At 39.9% G+C, this 21362-nt stretch overlaps 1 long non-coding RNA gene across 1 annotated transcript; it reads right to left on the bottom strand.

Moving 5' to 3' along the window:
• Positions 1-8567: 8567 nt before the first annotated feature.
• On the bottom strand, positions 8568-21000 carry LOC132532806 (uncharacterized). Its single transcript, XR_009544732.1, has 2 exons — positions 19711-21000; positions 8568-9312 (listed from the first exon to the last, which is right to left on the bottom strand). It is a non-coding gene; the product is annotated as an uncharacterized LOC132532806 (long non-coding RNA).
• Between the last annotated feature and the right edge of the window lie 362 nt (positions 21001-21362).

The following is a 21362-nucleotide window of genomic DNA, read 5'->3' as shown; positions in this document are numbered from 1 at the left end:
CAATCATACTACTGCCTGGTCCTGGCAGAAATATATTCTTTTTTTTTAAATATTTATTTTATTCTCTTTTGTTGCCCTTGTTGTTTTTTATTGTTGTAGTTATTATTGTTGTTGTCATTGTTGGATAGGACAGAGAGAAATGGAGAGAGGAGGGGAAGACAGGAGGAGAGAAAGATAGACACCTGCAGACCTGCTTCACCGCCTGTGAAGCGACTCCCCTGCAGGTGGGGAGCCGGGGTTCGAACCGGGATCCTTACGCCGGTCCCTGTGCTTTGTACCACCTGCGCTTAACCCGCTGCACTACAGCCCGACTCCCAGAAATATATTCTTATGGCTATGGGGATAAGTAGGTTATAGATGAAGCATAGGTTCTTGGTTTGATCTCTGGCACTGCATGTGCTAGAATGGTGTTCTAGCTTCCATTCTCTCATTCACCTATCTCATGAAATAAATCTTAAAAAAATATTTTTGTTCATACATTTGGTAGTATATACTCTTGTTAAATACTCAGTGTACCTAGAGATAGAAAATGTATCATTGGGCCTGTGCACACATTACAGTTCACAAGAGCTCAGGTTCAAGCCCCTGGTCCCCACCTTCAGGGGGAAAGCTTCACAAGTAGTGAAACAGTTCTGCAGGTATCTCTGTGTCTCTTTTCCTATCTTCCCCTTCCCTCTCAATTTCTGCCAATCTCTATCAAGTAAATAAAAAAAATGTATTGTAAACTTCACTGAACATTATTAGTTGCCATATTAATTACACAAAATTGTCACCTATCAGCAATGTGACAATTTGCCCACTTTCACACACGTGCGCGCACACACACGCACACGCACACGCACACGCACACGCACACACACTCTTACATGGCTAGATATTCAGAGATGTGGCTGCTGAGTTTGACCACCTTTCATTTAGTTTGATACTGAGTGTTCAACAAAGATGAGCATCTTTTCGTTTATTTGTTATAAAAGTCTTATTCTGTGAATTACTGGCTTACAACCCTTTTTGTTCTTATTTCTTGACTCTGGTCCTTTTCATAAGAGTTATTTATATTGGTACATCAAGTCAGGTGTACATAGCATGAAGCACAAGGGTCCCAGTTTGAGCCCCCCAGCTCCCCACCTGCGGGGGGTCACCTCATAAGTGGTGAAATAGGTCTGCAGGTGTTTGCCTTTCTCTCCTCCTTTCTATCTTTCCTTCCCCTCTCAATTTCTCTCTATCCTGTCTAATAAAATGGAAAAAATGACCGCCAGGAGCAGTGGATTCAGACCAAGCCCTAGAGATAACCCTGGAGGCAAAAAAAAAGTTATTTTATTTATATACTTAGAAAGTCAAAGTCAAACCTTCTTCATTGCAAATATAGTCTCAAGGGTGGTAGCATATCTGACAGAGTGCACATTAAATGTATAAGAACTCAAGTTTAAGCCCATGGTCACCATCTCCTGAGGGGAAGCTTCACAAGTGGTAAAGTAGTGCTGCAGGTGTCTCCCTCTCCTCTACTTCCTTTTTAACTTCTCTATCCATAGTAAATATATATATCCATCCTCTGGGTTGGTTTACCTTTTAACTTTTTTTGGTGGTATCTTCAATTTTAATGTGTACAAATCTGTCTGTCTTTATCTTTATGGTTTATATTTGTTAAGAAATTTGGGAGCTGGGCAGTGATGTACCTGGTTGAGTACATACGTCAATATGTGAGAAAACATGGATTGAAGCTCCTGGTCCCCAATTACAGGGGGGAGGGGGTTAAAGACTGGTAAGGCAATGCTACAGGTCTCCACCTCCCCTTCTCTCAATTTCTCTGTCCTATCAAAACCATTAAATAAAAATTTTTAAAAATTAAAAAAGCTGTTGGTAGAACCTTGACAGTATAGCCTTAACAAGGGACTTGTGACTGACAAAGATATCTTTGGTCACTGCCCAGACCTGCCTGTCCAAATGCTGACTTGCCTTTGTCTTCATGGAGATTTAAACATAATGGGAAGACAGAGGAAAGCACCCACAGTTACAGACCAAGACAGTACAGTAGTTTGAAGGAAAATCCAAATTTGACAGTTCTATATAGACCTGATGAAGACTTCAAAACCATGACCTAAGAATACTCACTCAGTTGAGAAGATCCATGGACAAGGATGAAAACAGAATAGAGAAGTGAGGGAAATTATAGAAAAATGCAGGGACCAGGTGGTGGCGCACCTGGTTTAAGTGCACACATTACAGTGTACAAGGACCCAGGTTCAAGCCTCCGGTCCCCACCTGTAGGGGGCAAGCTTCACGAGTGGTGAAGTAGGGCTGCAGTTGTCTGTCTTTTCCTCTCTATCTTCCCTTCTCAATTTCTGTTTCTATCTAATAAATAAAGAAAAGAAAAATCCATAACAATGTTTAGAGAAATGAAAAAGCTGGAGACTGAACTAAAAATATAGCAGAGTGAAACACATGCAGGAAGACAAATGCCAGGAGTTTAAGTGGGTCACAGGAAGATAAGACAGAGGAAGTAGTGCCCTGGCCTCCAAACAACAGCAAATAAAAACAAAAAGAAAAGCACCAAATCAAATTATTCTCTAGGAGAGTTATGGGACAACATCAAGAGGAACAAAATTCCCATGATAGGGCTACTTGAAAAAGAGAGAACTAATAGCTGAGAATGTTTCGAGTTTAGGAAGGTGTTAGACTGCCAGATCAGAAAGCTTGAAGAGCTCCAGAAAAAATGAATCTAAACCAAAACTCATCAAGACATAGTAATTACAATAGGCAAAGATCAAGGACAGAGGGTTTTTGAAGGCTGCTAAAGAAAAGCAAAGTGTCACGTATAAAGGGAATCCTTATAAGATTATCATCTGATTTCTATACAGATAGTAAAGGCTAGAAAGGACTAGCAGAATGTATTCAAGATTTTAAATAGAAAAGACCTCCACCTAAGAATTGTTATTCTGCCAGGTTATCAGCTACTTTTGAAGGAGATAGGAAGAGCTTTTCAGACAAGCAACAGTTAAATAAATTCATTACTGCTAAAGCAGAACTACAAGAAATAATATACTGCTCTGAAATATACTGCTCTGAAACATCATTTGGTCTGATTCTGCCAAGGCAATCATAAGAAGGACTCAAAAGTTAAGTCAACCTAGGAGCTTTCTTTCATAGCAATATTACATGCTAGTTTATAAGTTGATCATTTTGTATCATCCCCAAATGACTCTCAACAGAAAATAGGTTCCCCATCCCTGCCATAGAGGGCCAATGAACAAAGCAAGGAAAACAAGCATACAACCACCATACTCTGAATTTAAAACTATGAGAGAGGGAAGTTTAGGAAAATGAAGCACTTCTCAACGAAATAGGAGACTCCATCAGAAATATGAACATCAGAGTCATTATGATTTCTCAGGAAGATGAGAGAAAGGATTAGAGAACATATTTAAAGAAATTTTCCATACCTGAGCAACAGTCAAAATATAGAAATCCAAGAATGTGAACACACACCCAAATTTTTGAATCCAAAACAACACACCAAAACACATAACTATAAAATATCCAAAACTAGGGCAGGGGTAGACAGCATAATGGTTATACAAAGAGACTCTCATGCCTGAGGCACCAAAGTCCCAGGTTTAATCCCCCGAACCATCATAAACCAGAGCTGAGCAGTGCTCTGGTAAAATAAAATAAAAAAGGAAAGTTTAAAAAATATATATCCAAAACTAGGGACAAGGAAAAAATACTGCAGCCTGCCAGCGCAAGGAAGAAAGTTACATACAAAGATAGAATCAGGCTTTCTTCAGATTTCTCATACAAACCCTAGAGGAAAGGAGGGAGTAGAATGGCGTATTCAAAGTAAAAATAACACAATAAAAAAATGGGCCAAAGAACTAAACAGTTTTCTAAAAAGACACACATGGCCTACAGACACATGAAGAAATGTTCCACTTACCATCAAAGAAATGCAAATCAACACTATGCTAAGATACCATCTCACACCTGAGAGAATGGCTACATCAACAAACCAGGAAAAGACAGGTGTTGGAGAGGTTGTGGAGAAAAGGCAACTCTGTTTCACTGATGGTGGAGATGCAAAGTAGTACAGCCTCTTTGGAAGACTGATGGAGAGTCCTTACACATATAAAAATGGAATGACCTCATGACCCAGCAATACCACTCTTAGGCATTTATCCAGTGGATACTCAAGCACTAATTAGAAGGGACATGTATATCCCTATGTGCATAACTGCAGTATTCACAATAGCCAAAGAGTGGAAGCAGCCTGAATGGCCATCAACAGATGACTGAATAAAGAAGTTATGGGATACCGAGAGAGGAGGAAAAGGGGAAGGACATTTGGATATAGTAATGGTGTTATGAGTGGGAAGGGGGTGGGGGTGGGGATCTAGACCTGGAAGAAAAGAGGCAGTTACGTACAAATGTAGACATAGTTGTAGAGATGATGGTTGTTCCATATCTGCAACCTTAGGGGAACTGCAGTGGCTGCAGTAGGGAGACTGGGGATTCATAACTCTGGTGGTGGGAACGGTGTGGAATTATACCCCTATTAACATGTAATTTTGTACATCAATATTAAATCACAAATAAAAAGTTATGAGATATATATTCCATGGAATATACTATTCTACAATTAAAAAAGAGGATACTGTGTCTTTTGGGACAAAATGGATGGAACTGGAAGGTGATTATGCTTAGAGATTATTAAAGAGATGAAAGATAACTGCCAGATGGTTTCACTCATATGTGGAATCTAGAGAGCTGATTTACATGAACTTATAAAAAGAAAAAATCCAAACAAAATAGAAGCAAACTGTAAGACTTACGAGAACTCTAGTGGTTATCTTTGTGAGCTGGGAGGGTAGGGATACAGAAATTTGGTTGTGGGTGTGGTGTGGACTATACATTGTAACTTATAATTCTCACATCTTCTGCCTTCATATTGTAGGGCCTGAATGCCCTTACCCCAGAGTCTTTTACTTTGGTGCAGTACAACAACTCCAATCTGCTTCATATATATATATATATATATATATATATATATATATATATATATATATATATATATATGGAATGTCTTAAAATATGGAAACTGTTACTACTTTTCTTTCTTGTTCTTTTTTTTTTTTTTCTTCCCCAGAGCACTGCTCAGCTTTGTCTTATGGTGGTACTGGGGATTGAATTTGGGAGCTCAGAGCCTCAAATGTGAAGGCCATTTGCATAACCCTTACACTGTCTCTGCAGCTAAACTTGATTTGCAGAACTTTGGAAATGTCAAAGTAGTAACTGAACTGTCTGCGATGAATCCATTTCAAGGTAGGTTGGAGAGCAGTCCCTCAAGTCAGAATACACACATATGATAGGTACAGATAAGTCTCAACTTCAGCACAAGCTGTCTTTCCAGAGTCAGTGGAGATATGAATAATTTTTCCCCTTTCACTTAAGCAACTATGAGCAGGACCCTGAGCTAAATGTAAAAGAGAAAAGTGTAAAGGATATTTGTTTCACATAGGAGGTCATGATCTAAGAGAAAGGATAACATGTATACAGATAACAAATATGGGGCACAAGCTGTACTCTGGGATGGTGGAAGAGAATGATTACTTTTGAGGAACCCTTTTCAGATTTCTGTTCCTAATTGCTCAGCATGGGATCAGAATTGCTAAACTGACAGCATTTGGAACAGGGTAGGATTCTTATAAATCGAGACTGATTGCTGACACCTTAGAGCAGGGTGAGAGGGAGTGATAGGATGACAGTGGTATTTGTGACTGGGAGTTGGCCCACTTGTTTTGCAAAGCAAGAACTGGCTATCGTGGACCCCTTCTGGTTGACCCTCTCTTACAACTGGTCTAGCCAGTGACTGATATTCTGGATCTAGATAGAACAAGACCACTAAATTGGCTACCACTGTTGGCAGAAGAGAGGGCAGTGGTTTCAGTGGGCGACTTTCAAGTCAGGTGGGTTTTATTGAGGTGGTTAGGGTTTTTTTTTTTTTTTTTTTTTTACCAGAGCAGTGCTCAGGTCTGGCTGATGGTGGGGCAGAGGATTGAGCCTGGGACTTTGAAGCGTCTGGCAAGAGTCTCTTTGCATAACCATTAAGCTGTTTACTTCCACCCCCACCCCCATCCTGCCCAAGAGTGTTTCTTTTTTAGGGGGTGGATACTGATGAGATTGAAAATCTAAATTGCTGCTTGTCTCCAAAGAGGTCAACCGCAGTGCATATCAGCCCATGTTGCACAACTTCTCACTGTGGATAGTGAGAGCTTGAGATATGTTAATAGACATTAGCTCTGTATGTTGCTCAGCTTCTACTGAGCATCGTTTCACGCCAGATGTAAAGGCAGTTCTGTTTCTCAAAGCTGGTTTATGAACCTTTTGCATTCATATCACCTGGAGTTTCTTGAGCTCCATTAAGTAATCAGTCTCTGGGGCTGGGAGCCTGGGTACCTAGTCTTGGCCACCTTCCCAGCTGAGAATTAGTCCCTTAACTCTTCAGTTACATGTAAGGCTTTCCAGTCATTAGTTTCTCATTGTAAACTTTTATTTTACCAAAAATTACCTTTGGGTCTATCTATATAGCATCTAGATTCTTGAGGTGACACTTTGGGATTGTTGGAGCGCATGTTTCCTTGGGAGTATCACTATAGTAGACAATTCTATTTATCTTTATTGAACTCATGTGGCTTTATAAGACTGGTCATATTTTAGGAGTATAGCTTCACCTCTCTTCAGATTGTGTGCTATCACAGAACATGCCCACACACCTTTTACTTGATTCTGAAGACAAGTTTCAAAGCTAATATTTAACAGTGTATATGCACTGCACTGCTTCTTTTTTCTTGCCTCCATTATTTTATACTTTTCCTGTCTGTGTTCATGTCTGCATGATTCTAATACTCTCGACTTTTTTTTTTAAGAGACCAAGAGACAGAAATTTTGCCACAGCACTATGTTATCAATCATGAAACTTCTCCTTTGCATGATGCTCCTATGTGGTGGAACAGGTTGAATCAGGATCCCTGTGCATGGGGTGTGTGCTCTACTGGATAAGCTGTCTCCTGGCCCTACTGCACTGTTTCATGTCAGCCTGCTATCCTGAAATAGATTCTTCATTTTTACTAGTGAGGTAATAGGCTTAGAGAGAGTAATTTTACCTAAATATTATGTAGTGTTTGTTATCATGTTACTTTTCTTTTTTTTAAATTTTATTTATTTATTCCTTTTGTTGCCCTTGTTGTTTTGTTGTTGTAGTTATTACTGATGTCATTGTTGTTGGATAGGACAGAGAGAAATGGAGAGAGGAGGGGAAGATAGAGAGGGGGAGAGAAAGACAGACACCTGCAGATCTGCTTCACCGCCTGTGAAGTGACTTCCCTGCAGGTGGGGAGCCGGGAGCTCGAACCGGGATCCTTCCGCTGGTCCTTGTGCTTAGCGCCACCTGAGCTTAACCCGCTGCGCTACCACCCGACTCCCATCATGTTACTTTTCTAACATGATGTTTCATTTTCCAAATCTTCTTCTTTGATATTCAGCTTTTATTTTCATAGCTGGATGGAAATACTAGATATGTTTATTCTAGGCCAAAGATTCTGGGACTTTGTGAATGTGAGCAGCAAGCAGGATTTTGAAGAACTGGGGCTCAAAGCAAGGATCCCTCCCTCCGATAAAGTGAATAGACCAGAGAAATACCCTTGACTATGACACGTACATATGTATATGGGGGATTCATGGAGTCCAGTGTTTATTTCAGGACTAAGAGGAGAAACTGATGTTGGCAATGCACAGAACTTGGACAGAAATATAGGCAAGGAATTCCCTCAGATAAGAATAATATGTGTGTGTGTGGGGGGGAGGGCTGCTCCTGCTCATATTCTCACAGTGTTCCTCATTGTTTTTTTGTTTTGTTTTGTTGGTGTGTAAATATTGACAGTTTGTATGTTACAAAAAAGAAAAGGTCATACAAAAGGAAAAGAAATCAACTGATGACTTAATAGATATATTTAGTTATAGTCTAAACTTACCAAAAGTTGAGAATCATTGCTCATACACGTGTATATTAAATATGCTAACAATTGCAACTGGCTATTTATTAAGTATATGTCAGCTTAACTGTGGAAAAAAAGCTACTTTGTAAGTCAAACTGTTAGTTTTTCTTTGACAAAACCAGGAGGCTAGTTCTTAGGTTAATTTTATTGTAACAGTTAACGCAGCACTGTATTAGTTCTGTCCTGTGGATGAAGAAACAGACTTTAGAGAAGAAAAGTGGCTTCTTTGGACACTGCAACATTGTTGTGGCTTAGTTGAACTTAGCCTTGGGACTTAAAAATTTTCAATTAAATCTTTGTGCCTTGTGAGGAAAATTAGGTAATTAGTTCTCAGACATCATTGTACTGTGGTAATTATTACAAGTATTTCATTTTTCTTGAGAAACAAAAATATTGAATGGCATAGCCATTAAATTCTCCTCATTAAGGTTCAAATACAAGAATTCACTTTATTTTTTAAAAAATTTCTTTTCCTTTTTCAATATTTTATTTTAATGACAGACCTGTAAGGGGGGAGAGGGGATATATATATATATATATATATATATATATATATATATATACCAGAACATTGCTTAGATCTAGCTTATGGTAGTGCTGGGGTTTAAACCTAGGACCTCAAAGCCTTAAGCGTGTAAATAATTTGCATAACCAATATGCTACGTTTCCAGCCCACAAGTATTCACTTTAAACTGACATTGTCTAAATAGAAAACAACTTAAGGGAAAAAATAGCAGCTTCAAAAAATTTAAACATGTTGTCAATCCATACCTGGAGAACAGCAGTCCTAATTAACTACAAAGATATTTTAGCAATTTGTTTCAGGATGTGTTTAGCCCATATATCTTGTAGTTGAAGAGTTAAAATGCACAAACCTTTAAATGTAAATAAAATGGCATCAACAAAGATGTGAGCAGGTCTGTATTCAGAGTATTGCTGAGAAACCTTTTCTTAAAAGTGGAACATACCAGTCACCAAATTATGATGAACAAATTGAAACATTAAAAAAGAAAAAGCCTTAAGTCTAAGTTTATCCATCAGGGTGACTCATGCTTCTCTGTCATCCTCCCACGGCTGCAATGTGTTCCATGTGAATGCTAGTAACAGGCATCATACCCTGTTAATGCTAACATGTAGGAGTCAGTCAAAGTAAAAACCCCTATCACGATTAGCATTAACAGCATACAGCCTACAGCAAGCCATCAGCATCAGAGGATGAAGTACAAAGAACTTAAACCACAGATTTCCCCTTCCTGGTTCACGCCACCTGCAAGAGAGAGAGAGAGAGAAAGGGTTGTGTAGTTGTTAAGGTGGAGGGATAGAACCTCACTCTAAAAGCAAAAATATGTTTACTTTCTTTTTGAAGGCAAGGTGCTTGTTAAATCCCAGGAAGTGATTGGCTGAAATGGGTGGAGTCATTGGCAATCAAAGATGCTATTTGGTGTTTTTTCAAGACTATTTTTTGTTTTCAATTCTATCCTGTTCTGCATTACGTATATATATCATTTTTTTCTTTCATTGTTTTGATAGAGATAGAAATTGAGAAGTGAGAGGAAAATAGATAAAGAAAGACACCTGCAGCTGTACTTCACCACTGATAAAGATTCTCCCCCTACAGGTGTGGATCAGGGGCTCAAACTTGGATCCTTTCACATGGTACTGTTTGTGCTCAACCAGTGTGCCAATGCCTGGCCCCTGACTTGGCCCATAAGTTTTAAAAATAATAATAATAATTCTGACATAGCATTATCTACTAAACAGTTGAAGTGTAAGGCAAAAATATTTAAAATAGTACTTTACAGTTTGTGGGAGTTTAACTTGTCAGATTCAATCCCTATTATTGCCCTAAGCAAGAGGTGAGCAGTACTCTGGTTAAATAAATAAATGGATAAAAATAAAATTAACTTATACTCTTTTTTTTCTAAGTAGTGTTCAAGCTTGGTTTTCATTTTATATTAAATAATTGAGGTGTTACCTTTACTTTTTTCTGGAGTTATGATATTGGTAATGAAAATCTCACCTACAGATGAGTTGATCTCAAAATGTCCCCTTTTACTATTTAGAAATTCCTTAGGGGAAAGCACTACCCAGCAGTTTTGGTTTTGACCTGTATAAAGGAAGTATGACTTAAACAGTGCCCTGCCTCAAAACTGGTCATCTTTAGCGAATGAGTGGATTAGAAAAGAAATAGATGAATTTGCTACTTCCTGCTAGAGTCTGATTTCACTCTCTCAGATATTGACATTTCTCCCATAAGCTTCTGGTTTCAGTGTTACTACAGCAGAACCTAGAAGTAAGAGCACCATTTTAGTATGCAGTCTTCTTCAGGGCAAAGGGGAATCACCTCCTCTTTTATTTAGTCATGAAACCCACTAGATGTAAAATTGTGATTAAGTTCAGAAGAAGTGTACATAGCTAAAAATTCCCCAATGAATGTATTTTGACAGAGTAGAATATCATGGTTTGGAAATTTCCAAGCTTAGTAAATACATTCTTCTTTTACTGGTAGTAAAAAAACAAACAAGCAAATACATATATATGTATATATATTATGAGATGAATTAATAAAGAAGAGCTTTGAGTTTGATGATGGTCAGTTTAGGATTTTAGTTCACCTTACAGATTTTTCAGTCAATAAATATTGAAAAAAATACAGACGTTTTCTCTGTGCTCCAGTGTGTTGGTTACAGCTCATACACAATAAATCTATATTAAATTCTAAAGCTATTTCCTCCACAACACAATTCAACCTTTCTTTAAAAGAGATGTTTAATTCACATTTAAGGTGAGTTGCTTCTATACTAGTCTACATGTAAATTTTACTCTTATTCTCTTATTGTATAGGTATTAGAAGAAATACATTTAGTAAAATAATTGGATTTTTTCCCCTTAAGCTTTTTTTTTTTGTTATTGTTGTTATACACAAGGATCATCCAGAGTGCTTGAAAAAATGACAAATCTTTTCCACAATGTGCTATACTATATTACAGATTCTAACAGTTTTTATTTATTTTTTTATTGGTTCAAGTTCTAGATTTAGGTTGAAATAAAAAGTGTCCCATGGGCACTTTATTTATTTATTTATTTATTTATTTTTGTTCTCAGTCTTCAAACAGAAACCATGCCATTTTCTTCAGACTTCTTAAGACATTAATGAATTCCTAAAACTATTGACAAACAAGCAGTTTGTCTAAATGTATTACACAATCTTAAATCTTATTTAACGCATGATAACATAAAGCATAATCATCAACACTAACCTCCAATAAGTGGAACTAAGGAGAAAACTTCCCAGAATAGTTATTAAAGGTATATTCAATAGATCTGTGAGCTGGAATGACAGTGTTGGAGCTGTGCTCACTTTCAGTGTCTTCAACTGGACTTGCAAGAAGGACCCCAGAAAACCAGCCAGTGGAATTGTATCTCAGTAGAAGTTAGTTATCAGAGACAACAACAAAAGCTAGAGTCTGCTTGTCAAGGTGTTGGGCAAAAGTTGATGTCAGGGTTTTGTCAATGTTTCCTTTTTATAAATAAAAAATTAAAAAAAAAGATAATGTCAGGAGATAACAGGAAAGGAAATGACTTTCTGGGATCAACACAGTTACTTGGCTGACAGAGTAGTAAAAGAATTATATACTGTTACAAATCTAGCAATCAACAAGAACTACTAACCATGTGATAAGAATGTGACTAGGATAATATGCAGTGTATAGCAATACAGAAGACATTTGTATGAATTATGCGACATAAGCTACAGTAGGGCATCTTGACATGGGTACCTCTAACGACATACTTCAAAGATCCTTATTACACAATATTTTTAGGCCTACTACACAAACTATCCATTGGCTATGTAAGCTTCACTGTAGAACAATTCTTTTTTTTAAATTTATTATCTTATTTATTGATTGGATAGAGACAGTCAGAAATCGAGAGGAAAGGGAGGGGTAGAGAGGGTGAGAGACAGAGAGACACCTGCAGCACTGCTTCACCACTTGTGAAGCTTTCCCCCTGCAGGTGGGGACTGGGGGCTCGAACCCAGGTCCTTGCACAATGGAACATGTGCGCTCAACCAGGTGCGCCACCACCCAGCCCCTGTAGAACAATTCTTTTTAATAACTGAGGATTGGTTCCAGATTAACTCTAGTCTTTGTGAGGATGCATTACTCACTGAAACATATTAAAAGTATTCATTCTTACCTCGGATAAAATTGTACCATGATGAAGCATGCTACATAGTAGGTAAAGAATAGCATGACAAATCTTTCATTACGTGGTAGGTAATTTGTCTAATAAACTAAAAGCAGTACTCTGGGAAGTATACCCTTAAATTTTGCTTTTCTGAAGAATGACTTTTTTTTTGGAGAGAACCCACAATTTCAATATATCTTTATGTTCTTACCAACTTGATTTGCTAGGAAAGATGCTATCAGTTAACCAGAGTAGAATTACCCTATGCTTATCACAGTAGATCTTTTTCATATATGAATCATGTGATAACCCTCAAAACTTCCATATATTCTTACTTTCTTATTCTCAATACCAGATTCTTTTAATGTTTGTATTCCAAAAGAACTTGATGTCATCAAACTTTCTTTTATTGAGGAATTATAGTGGCTGAATTTCATAACAAAGCCATCCATGAGACAGCCTTGATTTTATTCACCCTGAAATCTACAGTTGGAAACTGTTTATGATCATACAGAGAATACACAACTATATTTACTGAATGTCATCTGTTGACTTAGTAATACACATTCTAACTCCAAAGTCATTGTAAAATAATGAAAAATGTTACGCTTTTAAAAATTATAATTATTGAGCTCAGATAATTTTAAATATGCTTCCACTTTATTTAACTTTCTTATATACTAGTAAAAACACATAATTATTAATATGGGATTCAATATTAAATTCCCATTTGAATCTATCCACTAAAAGCAACTAGTGTATCATTATATAAGAGAGCAGTACCTGGCTTTTCCACCAGAATTTGTTCTGATTTCCTATATTCTGAAGTTGTTGTTTTGGTTTAGGTTATGAAAGTAAATAATTAAGAGGAATATATTTACATAAAAGTTAGACCCTAAGGAAATATGAACTTCTTATAACTTTTTGGGAAAATGATTTCTTGATTATCTTTTGCTCAAGGCTCAGAAGATGAAAGTGGGTATAGACATGACCCCGTAGACCTGGCCGTTATAATTCCTGATCTGTCCTAGTGCTACTCTCCCTGTCTACTTGGTTTGAATTCCTTACCATCTTTTTTGGGTGGGAGAACCAATGTGTGGATTCAGCTAAGTTTGTCTTGAAGTAAGTTATTAGGAGGAAGAAAAGGGAAATTATTCCACTGACATTGCAACTTAAGTCATGTGTATTGGGTTAGCCAGCTAACCATCTTTGATTTACAGAGATCAAGGACTGCAAAGAAACATACCTTGGGTGGGAAATTTTTAATGGGCATAAAGACTGATTGAAAGGCAAGATGAAGAACTAAAGACTGTCACCTGAGTTTTAATATGGTCTGTGTTTAAACCTCTTCTCAGGCTATAAAACCCCCTACAAAGTGTTTCATTACTCAATACGTCGTAAAGAACTTCAGTATTCCCTATCAAAAAGAAATACCTGAGTGATTGACTTCTGAGGTGGTTTCATTCCTGTGATTTTTCTTTTTCCAAATCACTTGTTTTCTGTAGGATATGATTATTCCATGTTACTTCTCAGTACCTGATTTAAAAATTAAGTTTCCAGGGGTCGGGCGGTAGCACTGAGGGTTAAGTGCACATGGCTCAAAATGCAAGGACCGGAATAAGGATCCAGGATTGAGCCCCAACTCCCCACCTGCAGGGGAATCATTTCACAGGTGGTGAAGCAGGTCTGCAGGTGTCTTTCCCCCCTTTCTGTCTTCCCCTCCTCTCTGTGTTTCTCTCTGTCCTGTCCAACAACGACATCATCATCAACAACAATAGTAAATCAACAAGGGCAACAAAAGGGAAAATAAATCATAATAAAAATTAAGTTTCCTTTTTCACTGTCAGGAAATGGGACAGAATATCATGCTTCCTTTAGAATTCACACAAGTTCCATCCTTACAATAGAATTGACACTGTGACCTGCTACTGACTAAGATGGCTACTAACTGGTCACGTTTATTTATGAAATAGCTATTCACTTCCATAAACACCAATGCCAAGCGTACACTTAGGCACTAACACACCTGCTTCATATTATTCCTCAAGCCTGTACTTTCCTTTATTATTATTATTTTTTCACACAGATAGCTGGTTTCTCTTTAGTCCATTGTGAGGTATTCCCTATCTGTGTCTCTCCCAGCCCCCCAGATGACAGCAGTTCTCGTATCTTCTCTCACTGCAGCTCTGACATAGCGTTAGGATTCCTTCATGGGTCTCTTTTCTGACATATTTTTTGAGGGCAGAGAATGGGTCTGACCTCAGTGTAGAATTCCTGGGTGATACTTAAGAGGTACTTTCTATAAATGCTCAAGCTGCTGTCTGCATAACTGGCTTGGGGTATTTTGGTAAGCTTTAACCAGTATGAAGATTCTGAGAAAATCTGTGTACTAGAAATTCAAAACTGAGATTCTTTTATATTCCAGAATAGTAATTGAGCTCTTTGACAACTCTAGCTTGGATCTCAGTCCACAAAGTAAAACTATCATAGGGTAAAGCTGGAAAGTGATTATGTTTAGTAAAGTAGTGAATGACAACTACCAGATGGTTTCAACTATATATGGAACTGAAACATGTGAACTTGCAACAAACAAACACAGAAATAGCCAAACTCATCCCTAAGATTTCGTGAAGTGTAATGTAAGGTAGAGGTGACTGTAAAAAAAAAAAGTACAGGGAGTCGGGCTGTAGCGCAGCGGGCTAAGCGCAGGTGGCGCAAAGCACAAGGACCGGCATAAGGATCCCGGTTCGAACCCTGGCTCCCCACCTGCAGGGGAGTTGCTTCACAGGCGGTGAAGCAGGTCTGCAGGTGTCTATCTTTCTCTCCTCCTCTCTGTCTTCCCCTCCTCTCTCCATTTCTCTCTGTCCTATCCAACAACAACAACTACAACAATAAAACAACAAGGGCAACAAAAGGGAATAAATAAAATAAATATTTTTAAAAAAAGTACAATCCAAGTTAAAATAATTCTTTGGGGACCAGCAAGTTAGCTCACCTGAATAATGTACCTGCTTTGATATTCACATGATCCAGGTCTAAGCCTAACCCGCACTGCACTGACAGAAGCTTTGATGCTGTGGTTGGTCGGTCAGTCAGTCAATCAGTCAATCTGTCTGTCTGTCTATCTGTCTATCTATCTGTCTTTCTATCATAATTCCCCATACCACCATAAGCCAGAGCTATTAGTGCTCTGGTTAAAAAAAGAAATCTCCTTGGAAATTATTTTATTTCTTTTTTAAGATAGAGTTAGAGAAGGAGAGAGAAAATGCTAGCATAGCATCAGTTTTCTTCAACATGATGAGGTTCAGGCTTGTGCACACAGTAAACACAAAGCAGCACACTATCCAAGTAAGTTATTTCACTGACCCTGAACATTATTTTCTGAAGTGCTTCATAATTATTTCCTGCACCTTATGGAGAAAAATGCATTCTGAAACCATTAAAAAGCTCCTTGTGACCAAAGAGTAATTTTTCTTTTTTTACAGTGTCAAGAATTTTGAGACCATTTTATAACCTACATATTTTACTTTCTCTGGCTATTTTGCATCTCACCTTCCAAAGCGGTTTCTTGAAATAGACAGTATCATAAATGCATAGGAAATGAAAGCAAACATGTAATCAGGGAGCCCTCTGGGCCAGGCACTAACCTGGCTGCTTGGTGCCAATGAACTCCCCCGTCCCTCACTGCAACCTTAGGGAGACTGAATCTGATCATCACTTTTATACCTGAGGGCTCAGACACAGGCAGGTGAAGTAATCTGTGCAAGAACTGAGTAAAGAGGGCCTTGGTGGAGTGCACACCTAGGCAAGTCTGGCCCCTACACTGGCCTGTCTGGTGGTACATGAGCAACATAAAAGAACCTCACATTTCATAAAAACAGCCAGCATCCCATACTGTGTGTTGAACATTCTCCTTTATGGGCAAATTACACAAGCGTCACTGTATATTGTTTCATCTTATGCAAACACTAGCTTCCCAATCTGGCTCAATCAGTGGGTGGGTACTCACTAATCTTTCCTTCAGTGGGTGCTTTCACCTCATCCTTCACAGGTGGAGATGGTTTTCCAGAAGTGGCACAGGTAGTTACAATCTGTCTTACATTGTATCACCTGATCTGTGTCAAGTAGCATTTTCTGGTGAGTGTGTTGTATGTTAAGGTTGGGGACTGTGTCTTTGATTTCCAAGTGCTCTTCATGTTGTAGAGAGTCCTGGAGTTGTAAGTGAGGATGCTGAACACCTCAGGCATGTGCTGTATTAATTTGAGGATGCAAGCATTTTTGGAGTGGTTGTGCTTGACATCCTGAATATTGGGAGCCCAAACACAAGACTGACAGAATTTAAGTGTTTCGTGGCAGGCGAGAATTGCATCAAAATTAAAAGTGTTGCATTTCCTTTAGTGTCCAAGATAAAAGGAATCCTATGTAAAAGACAATGAAATGGTGGGGTAAAGAGAGGCATTTACATTACTTTTTCCTAAGGAAAAAAAGTGTTAGGTCTTTCAATTTTAGCAATCATGCAAGAGCTTTTGAAAGCAGTTAAGACCAGGAAAAGAGAAAAAGACTATGCAACTACCTACTTACTCTGTGACTCTCTCTGGACATAGGACAGGAATTCATTGAGCCCAGCTGACCTAAAAAGATACATGAAAGTGAAGTGAAGTTGTGGTCATACTGGAAATGTAGAATTTCATCGGGCTAGGGGACTTTAGAAATGAGTCAGTCCCAGTCACTCACTTTAGAAATGAGAAAAATAAGGCACAGACATTCGCCCCTCAAGCTGGGACTAGAAATTTGCCATTTTTTTTTCCTGGCTAGTGCTCTTCTCCCCAGTACTAGGCTTCTGCACTAAAGGCTGGAGGTCAAACACCAGAGCAAGAAAGTTATTAAAATCAGTAGCTTCAACTAAGCAGTTTTGTGCCTCAGAAAAATATAAATGGCAGCAAGTCAGAGACAGCAGTGCTTGGTCTTAGGTGCCAGGTGAAGCCATAGAACATCCTCCACCAATAATGCTATTTAATTCTACTAGGTTTAAAAATAGGGGTTATGAAAACTTCACTATCCCCCCAAGAGGGTCAAGGTCAGATTCAAAGGAAACCTGGAGCCCACTGACAATGAAAAATTGTGTCCAGATTCATATTAAGGAAAAGCATAAGTTCTGGGATAAGCATATGTAACTTCTATTAGATTTGAGGCAGGAACATATGAACTACTCCTTCAAAATGAAAAATGCTTTTCAATAGAATGGTAGGGTTTTGTCATGATATAAAATATCTGATGAAAAAGCTTTTTAAAAGACAGTTCAAGAAGATAGCTCACCTTGGAAGGCACTGGTTTGGCCACACATGCAATCCAGGTTTGAGCCCTGCCACCACTGCCCTTGGGAAGCTTTGGTGCTGTGGTGTCTTTCCCTTTTTCCGTCTGTCTCTCTCTATCTCAGTCAGCCCAATGTGCTGAAGCCCCAGTGATGACAAAAAAATGTTTTTAAAAGTGAAAACTGCTTTTGGATTCACAAAAGACTGGTTTAATGAAATAAGAAACCAAAAAGGAGGATTTCAATTGTCCATGTTTGCCACTGGAAAGTAAAGAAGGGCACAGTTCACAGCACAATCTAAGTTTCCGCAACAGAATTAGTAACTGTTAAATTGTAGCATCTGTCCTGCTGCTCGCTTCTGTCTCTCCTCCAGCCTGTGGCAGAGAGTCAGTACAGGCAAAGCTAATGATGATGACACCTCCTATAGAGAGAACATGGTACCAAGGGATTTTGATTTTAGAGACTAGGAAATTGTCTCTGTACACTTGATTGGGCAGAGGGATAAACTCAAGAATAGGATTTCGCACAAACACCCCACAACAGCCTAAAGTCTTAGCAGTGTTTCTCTTTATGTGTGTGGTAAGGATGCTGGGTGCTATGGGAAGGGTGAACTGACCCAACCATGTGAGGGAAGCCTGTCATTGCAGGTCATTGTGGTATAATCCTTGCAGCAGAATTACTGAGTGTGCTTTGGACCCTCTGAAAGAAATCTGGGAGGCAGTAAAGTATAATGGGAATGAACCCGAACTAAGAGTTAAAAGGCCCTGTTTATTCCCCACCCCTTTCCAGCCCTCCACCCCACATACCACAGCAGGCTTTTTACATGAAGTGCAAGTGACCCTTACAAGAGAAAACATGAATTCTGAGTCACAAGTCTTCCTGGGCAAAATGGGTATAAGACCAGCTACCCTGACCATTTCCTATCCTTGTGACTACTGAACAAGACAATAGGCAGGAAATTGCTCTGACAACTTGATAAGCTTATATTACTGTCTACACAGTAGGCGATTAAATGTGCATATTCATTTTCAAAAGCTCTGTCCAGGAATCATTAACAGTCTCACTCCCTTAGTTCATTTAGATTGTACATTACATTAAAGTCACAGAAGAGGCACTATTTCTTAAGAGAGTAGGAGACTGTAAGGATTGATTTTCACCTTATAGCTATGATATGACAAGTTAAAAATACACACACACACACACACACACACGCTTGATCTCATCAAATTGGCACAAAAATCTTTGCTTCCCTGTAACTCCTTGGGTTCCCTCAGCCTCTTCAAGCCACAGGGGATCCTAGGGTCTGCTGTGTGGTGCTGGAGGAATAATTCACTTCTCTGGGCATAGGGCCTTAGTCCCCTTATTTTTAAGGCTTGGAAACCAGTTTATATATTTTTGCCAGCAATCAACTTTTATAACCTTAGGTTACACTCTACTTATAATCAATTCAATATACCTGCTTCGGCTGATAAGAAATTCAAAAAGACCCGATTTGTAAGTTTTGGGAGCTGTAAAATGTGAAGAAGGAAAGGAAAAAAAAAAAAGGCAGCTACAGAGGTTTTGTGAAAATAAGGCAAGATAACTTATATGCCTCTTAAATAAACTCTGAAACCCACTGGGTCTGGATATAAATTCAGAAGCCCACCGAATCCTCCAATATTACATAAAGATACTGAAACCTGATACTCTATTTCCAACTTTCATAAGGTTGGAATCTATTATTATGACTTTCTCCAAAAAGAAAGTAGAAAAAGACAGGCTGGGGAGGCAGTCCCTTCTGGTCCACCCGGTCCCGCAAGTGTGTGTGTTGCAACCCCGTCTGGCCGTGCCCAAAGCTCACCTCGTCCAAGACCAAGCCACACACAGAGGTCCGTTCTTTCAGGAAACTTGTGGAGAAGCTGGCCAGGTTTGGAGCACCCCCCCCCCCCACACACACACACCCCAGGCCTCTCGCCCCCTTATCCCCCGCAGTAATCAGCCCGAGAGTGACTTCAGGTCCAAGTTTAAGTTTGGCGGAGTGCCCCCCCCCCCCCGGGCGGGCTCGGCGGCCACGTGCACGCCCCCGCCTCTCCAGTGCGCTCGCGGGGATCAAGGGCCCGCGGGCGCAGGAGCCGGGCGGCGCGGAGGACAAGGGTGAGGGCAAAGCCAGCGGGGTCTGCGTACCTGGGGCGGCCGCGTGCTCCTTCCTCGGCCGCACAGCGTGGGGTCCCCGCCCGGCCCGGCTGGCAGCGCCCGGCTTGGCGGCGCACAGGAAGCCCGCGCCTGCCGACGGGAGACCCTTTTATAACCCGCTTGTGACTCATAACCGACCAGGCGCCTTTTCTGTAAACCCCCCTCCCCGCCGCGCACCCCCCTCCTGCCGATTCTTGGAACCTACGTTTTGAAAAAAAAAAAAAACACACACAACTTTTTTTCTTTTTAAAGGAAAAGTCAGAAAAAAAAAAATACCAGCAGCCCCCGACGATTGCTGTTTCCCCCTTTCCCTTTCTCGCGGGTCGTTCTCCGCATTTTCTCTCCACACACGCGGTGTACTTTCCTGCCCCCACCCTGCACTCCAACCTTTGTTCTTAATGAAAAGGAAACACATTCAAATGACTGCCCAGACGTGTCGCCTGGGCGTTCAGTCAGCAGGAGGGGAAGTTGCTTTTTTTTTTTTTTTTTTTTTTTTTTGCAACTGGGTGGCCGGGATGCCTTTACACAATTCTTGGAGATGAGTGAGAGGGAATCAGCTGACTAGTGGGAGATTCCACCCCCCTTGTGGAATCTGCTGGTGGCAAGAAATGCTCCAGTGACACCTCTCTCCCTCATTACCCTCCAAGATTCAGTGTTGGGTTTGGAACTTGCACCTGGGGGTTGAAGTGCTTTGCCTGTTACTCATGCTTAGGCTTGGGGATGCTCCAATCTTGTGTAATGCTGGCTTCTCTAAAGTCTCCTGCTCACCTCCTCTCCCAACAGGCAGGACTTTTTCCTGGAGGTTGTAGGAAGTTCAGTTTTAAGTTTGGGTTGCAGTGCCCTCCACTATCCTGCTCAAAGAGGTGGGACTGTGTTCTTGGAGCAGGACTTTGGACACCTTCGGTGGAAATGAATGATGAATGAAACAGATCTAAAACTTGGCCTGTGTATACTGCAAGCCTCCCTGAGTAATTCATTTGTTCCTGAGCTTTACCTCAGTAAGAATTGAGGAAGAAGAAAGGAAAAGGAGAACTCCCCCCACCCCCACCCCCAGGTGCAAAAGGGAGGGAGAGCTGGAATGGAGTCTTGTCATTTGCCATATGACTCCTTTTTTTTTTTTTTGTTATTGTTGTTTGTTTTTTCTGTGATAAGATTCCAGAGTAGAGGGGGTCAATGGTAGCGCAGTGGGTTAAGCGCACATGGAGCAAAGCACAAGGACTGGGCTGAATGATCTGGGTTCAAGCACCCCCCCCCCCCCCCCCGGGGAGGGGGTGTCACTTCAAGCACAGTGAAGCAGGTCTGCAAGTGTCTTTCATTCCCCCCTCTGTCTTCCCTTCCTCTCTCGATTTCTCTCTGTCCTATCCAACAATAACAACAAGGGTAACAAAAATGGGAAAAATGGCCTCCAGGAGCAGTAGATTGCTAGTGCAGGCATTGAGCTCCAGCAATAACCCTGGAGGGGGAGAAAAAAAACATTCCGGAATAACTTATCTTTTTTTTTTCATCTCCAACCCAAGGACAGAAGATATTTGAGAACCCTTTATATTAAATCGACACCAGAAAATTAGTTCTAGAAGCCCTCGGGTGCATGCCAATTACATAATCCTTCACAGATGGCCCAGGATGGTTAAGGAACTTGGTGC

The sequence above is a fragment of the Erinaceus europaeus genome, chromosome 14 (genome assembly GCF_950295315.1).
Source record: "Erinaceus europaeus chromosome 14, mEriEur2.1, whole genome shotgun sequence".
NCBI lineage: Eukaryota > Metazoa > Chordata > Mammalia > Eulipotyphla > Erinaceidae > Erinaceus > Erinaceus europaeus.
Note: the sequence above shows the minus strand (reverse complement) of the source record. Positions and strands in the feature narration are given on the sequence as shown.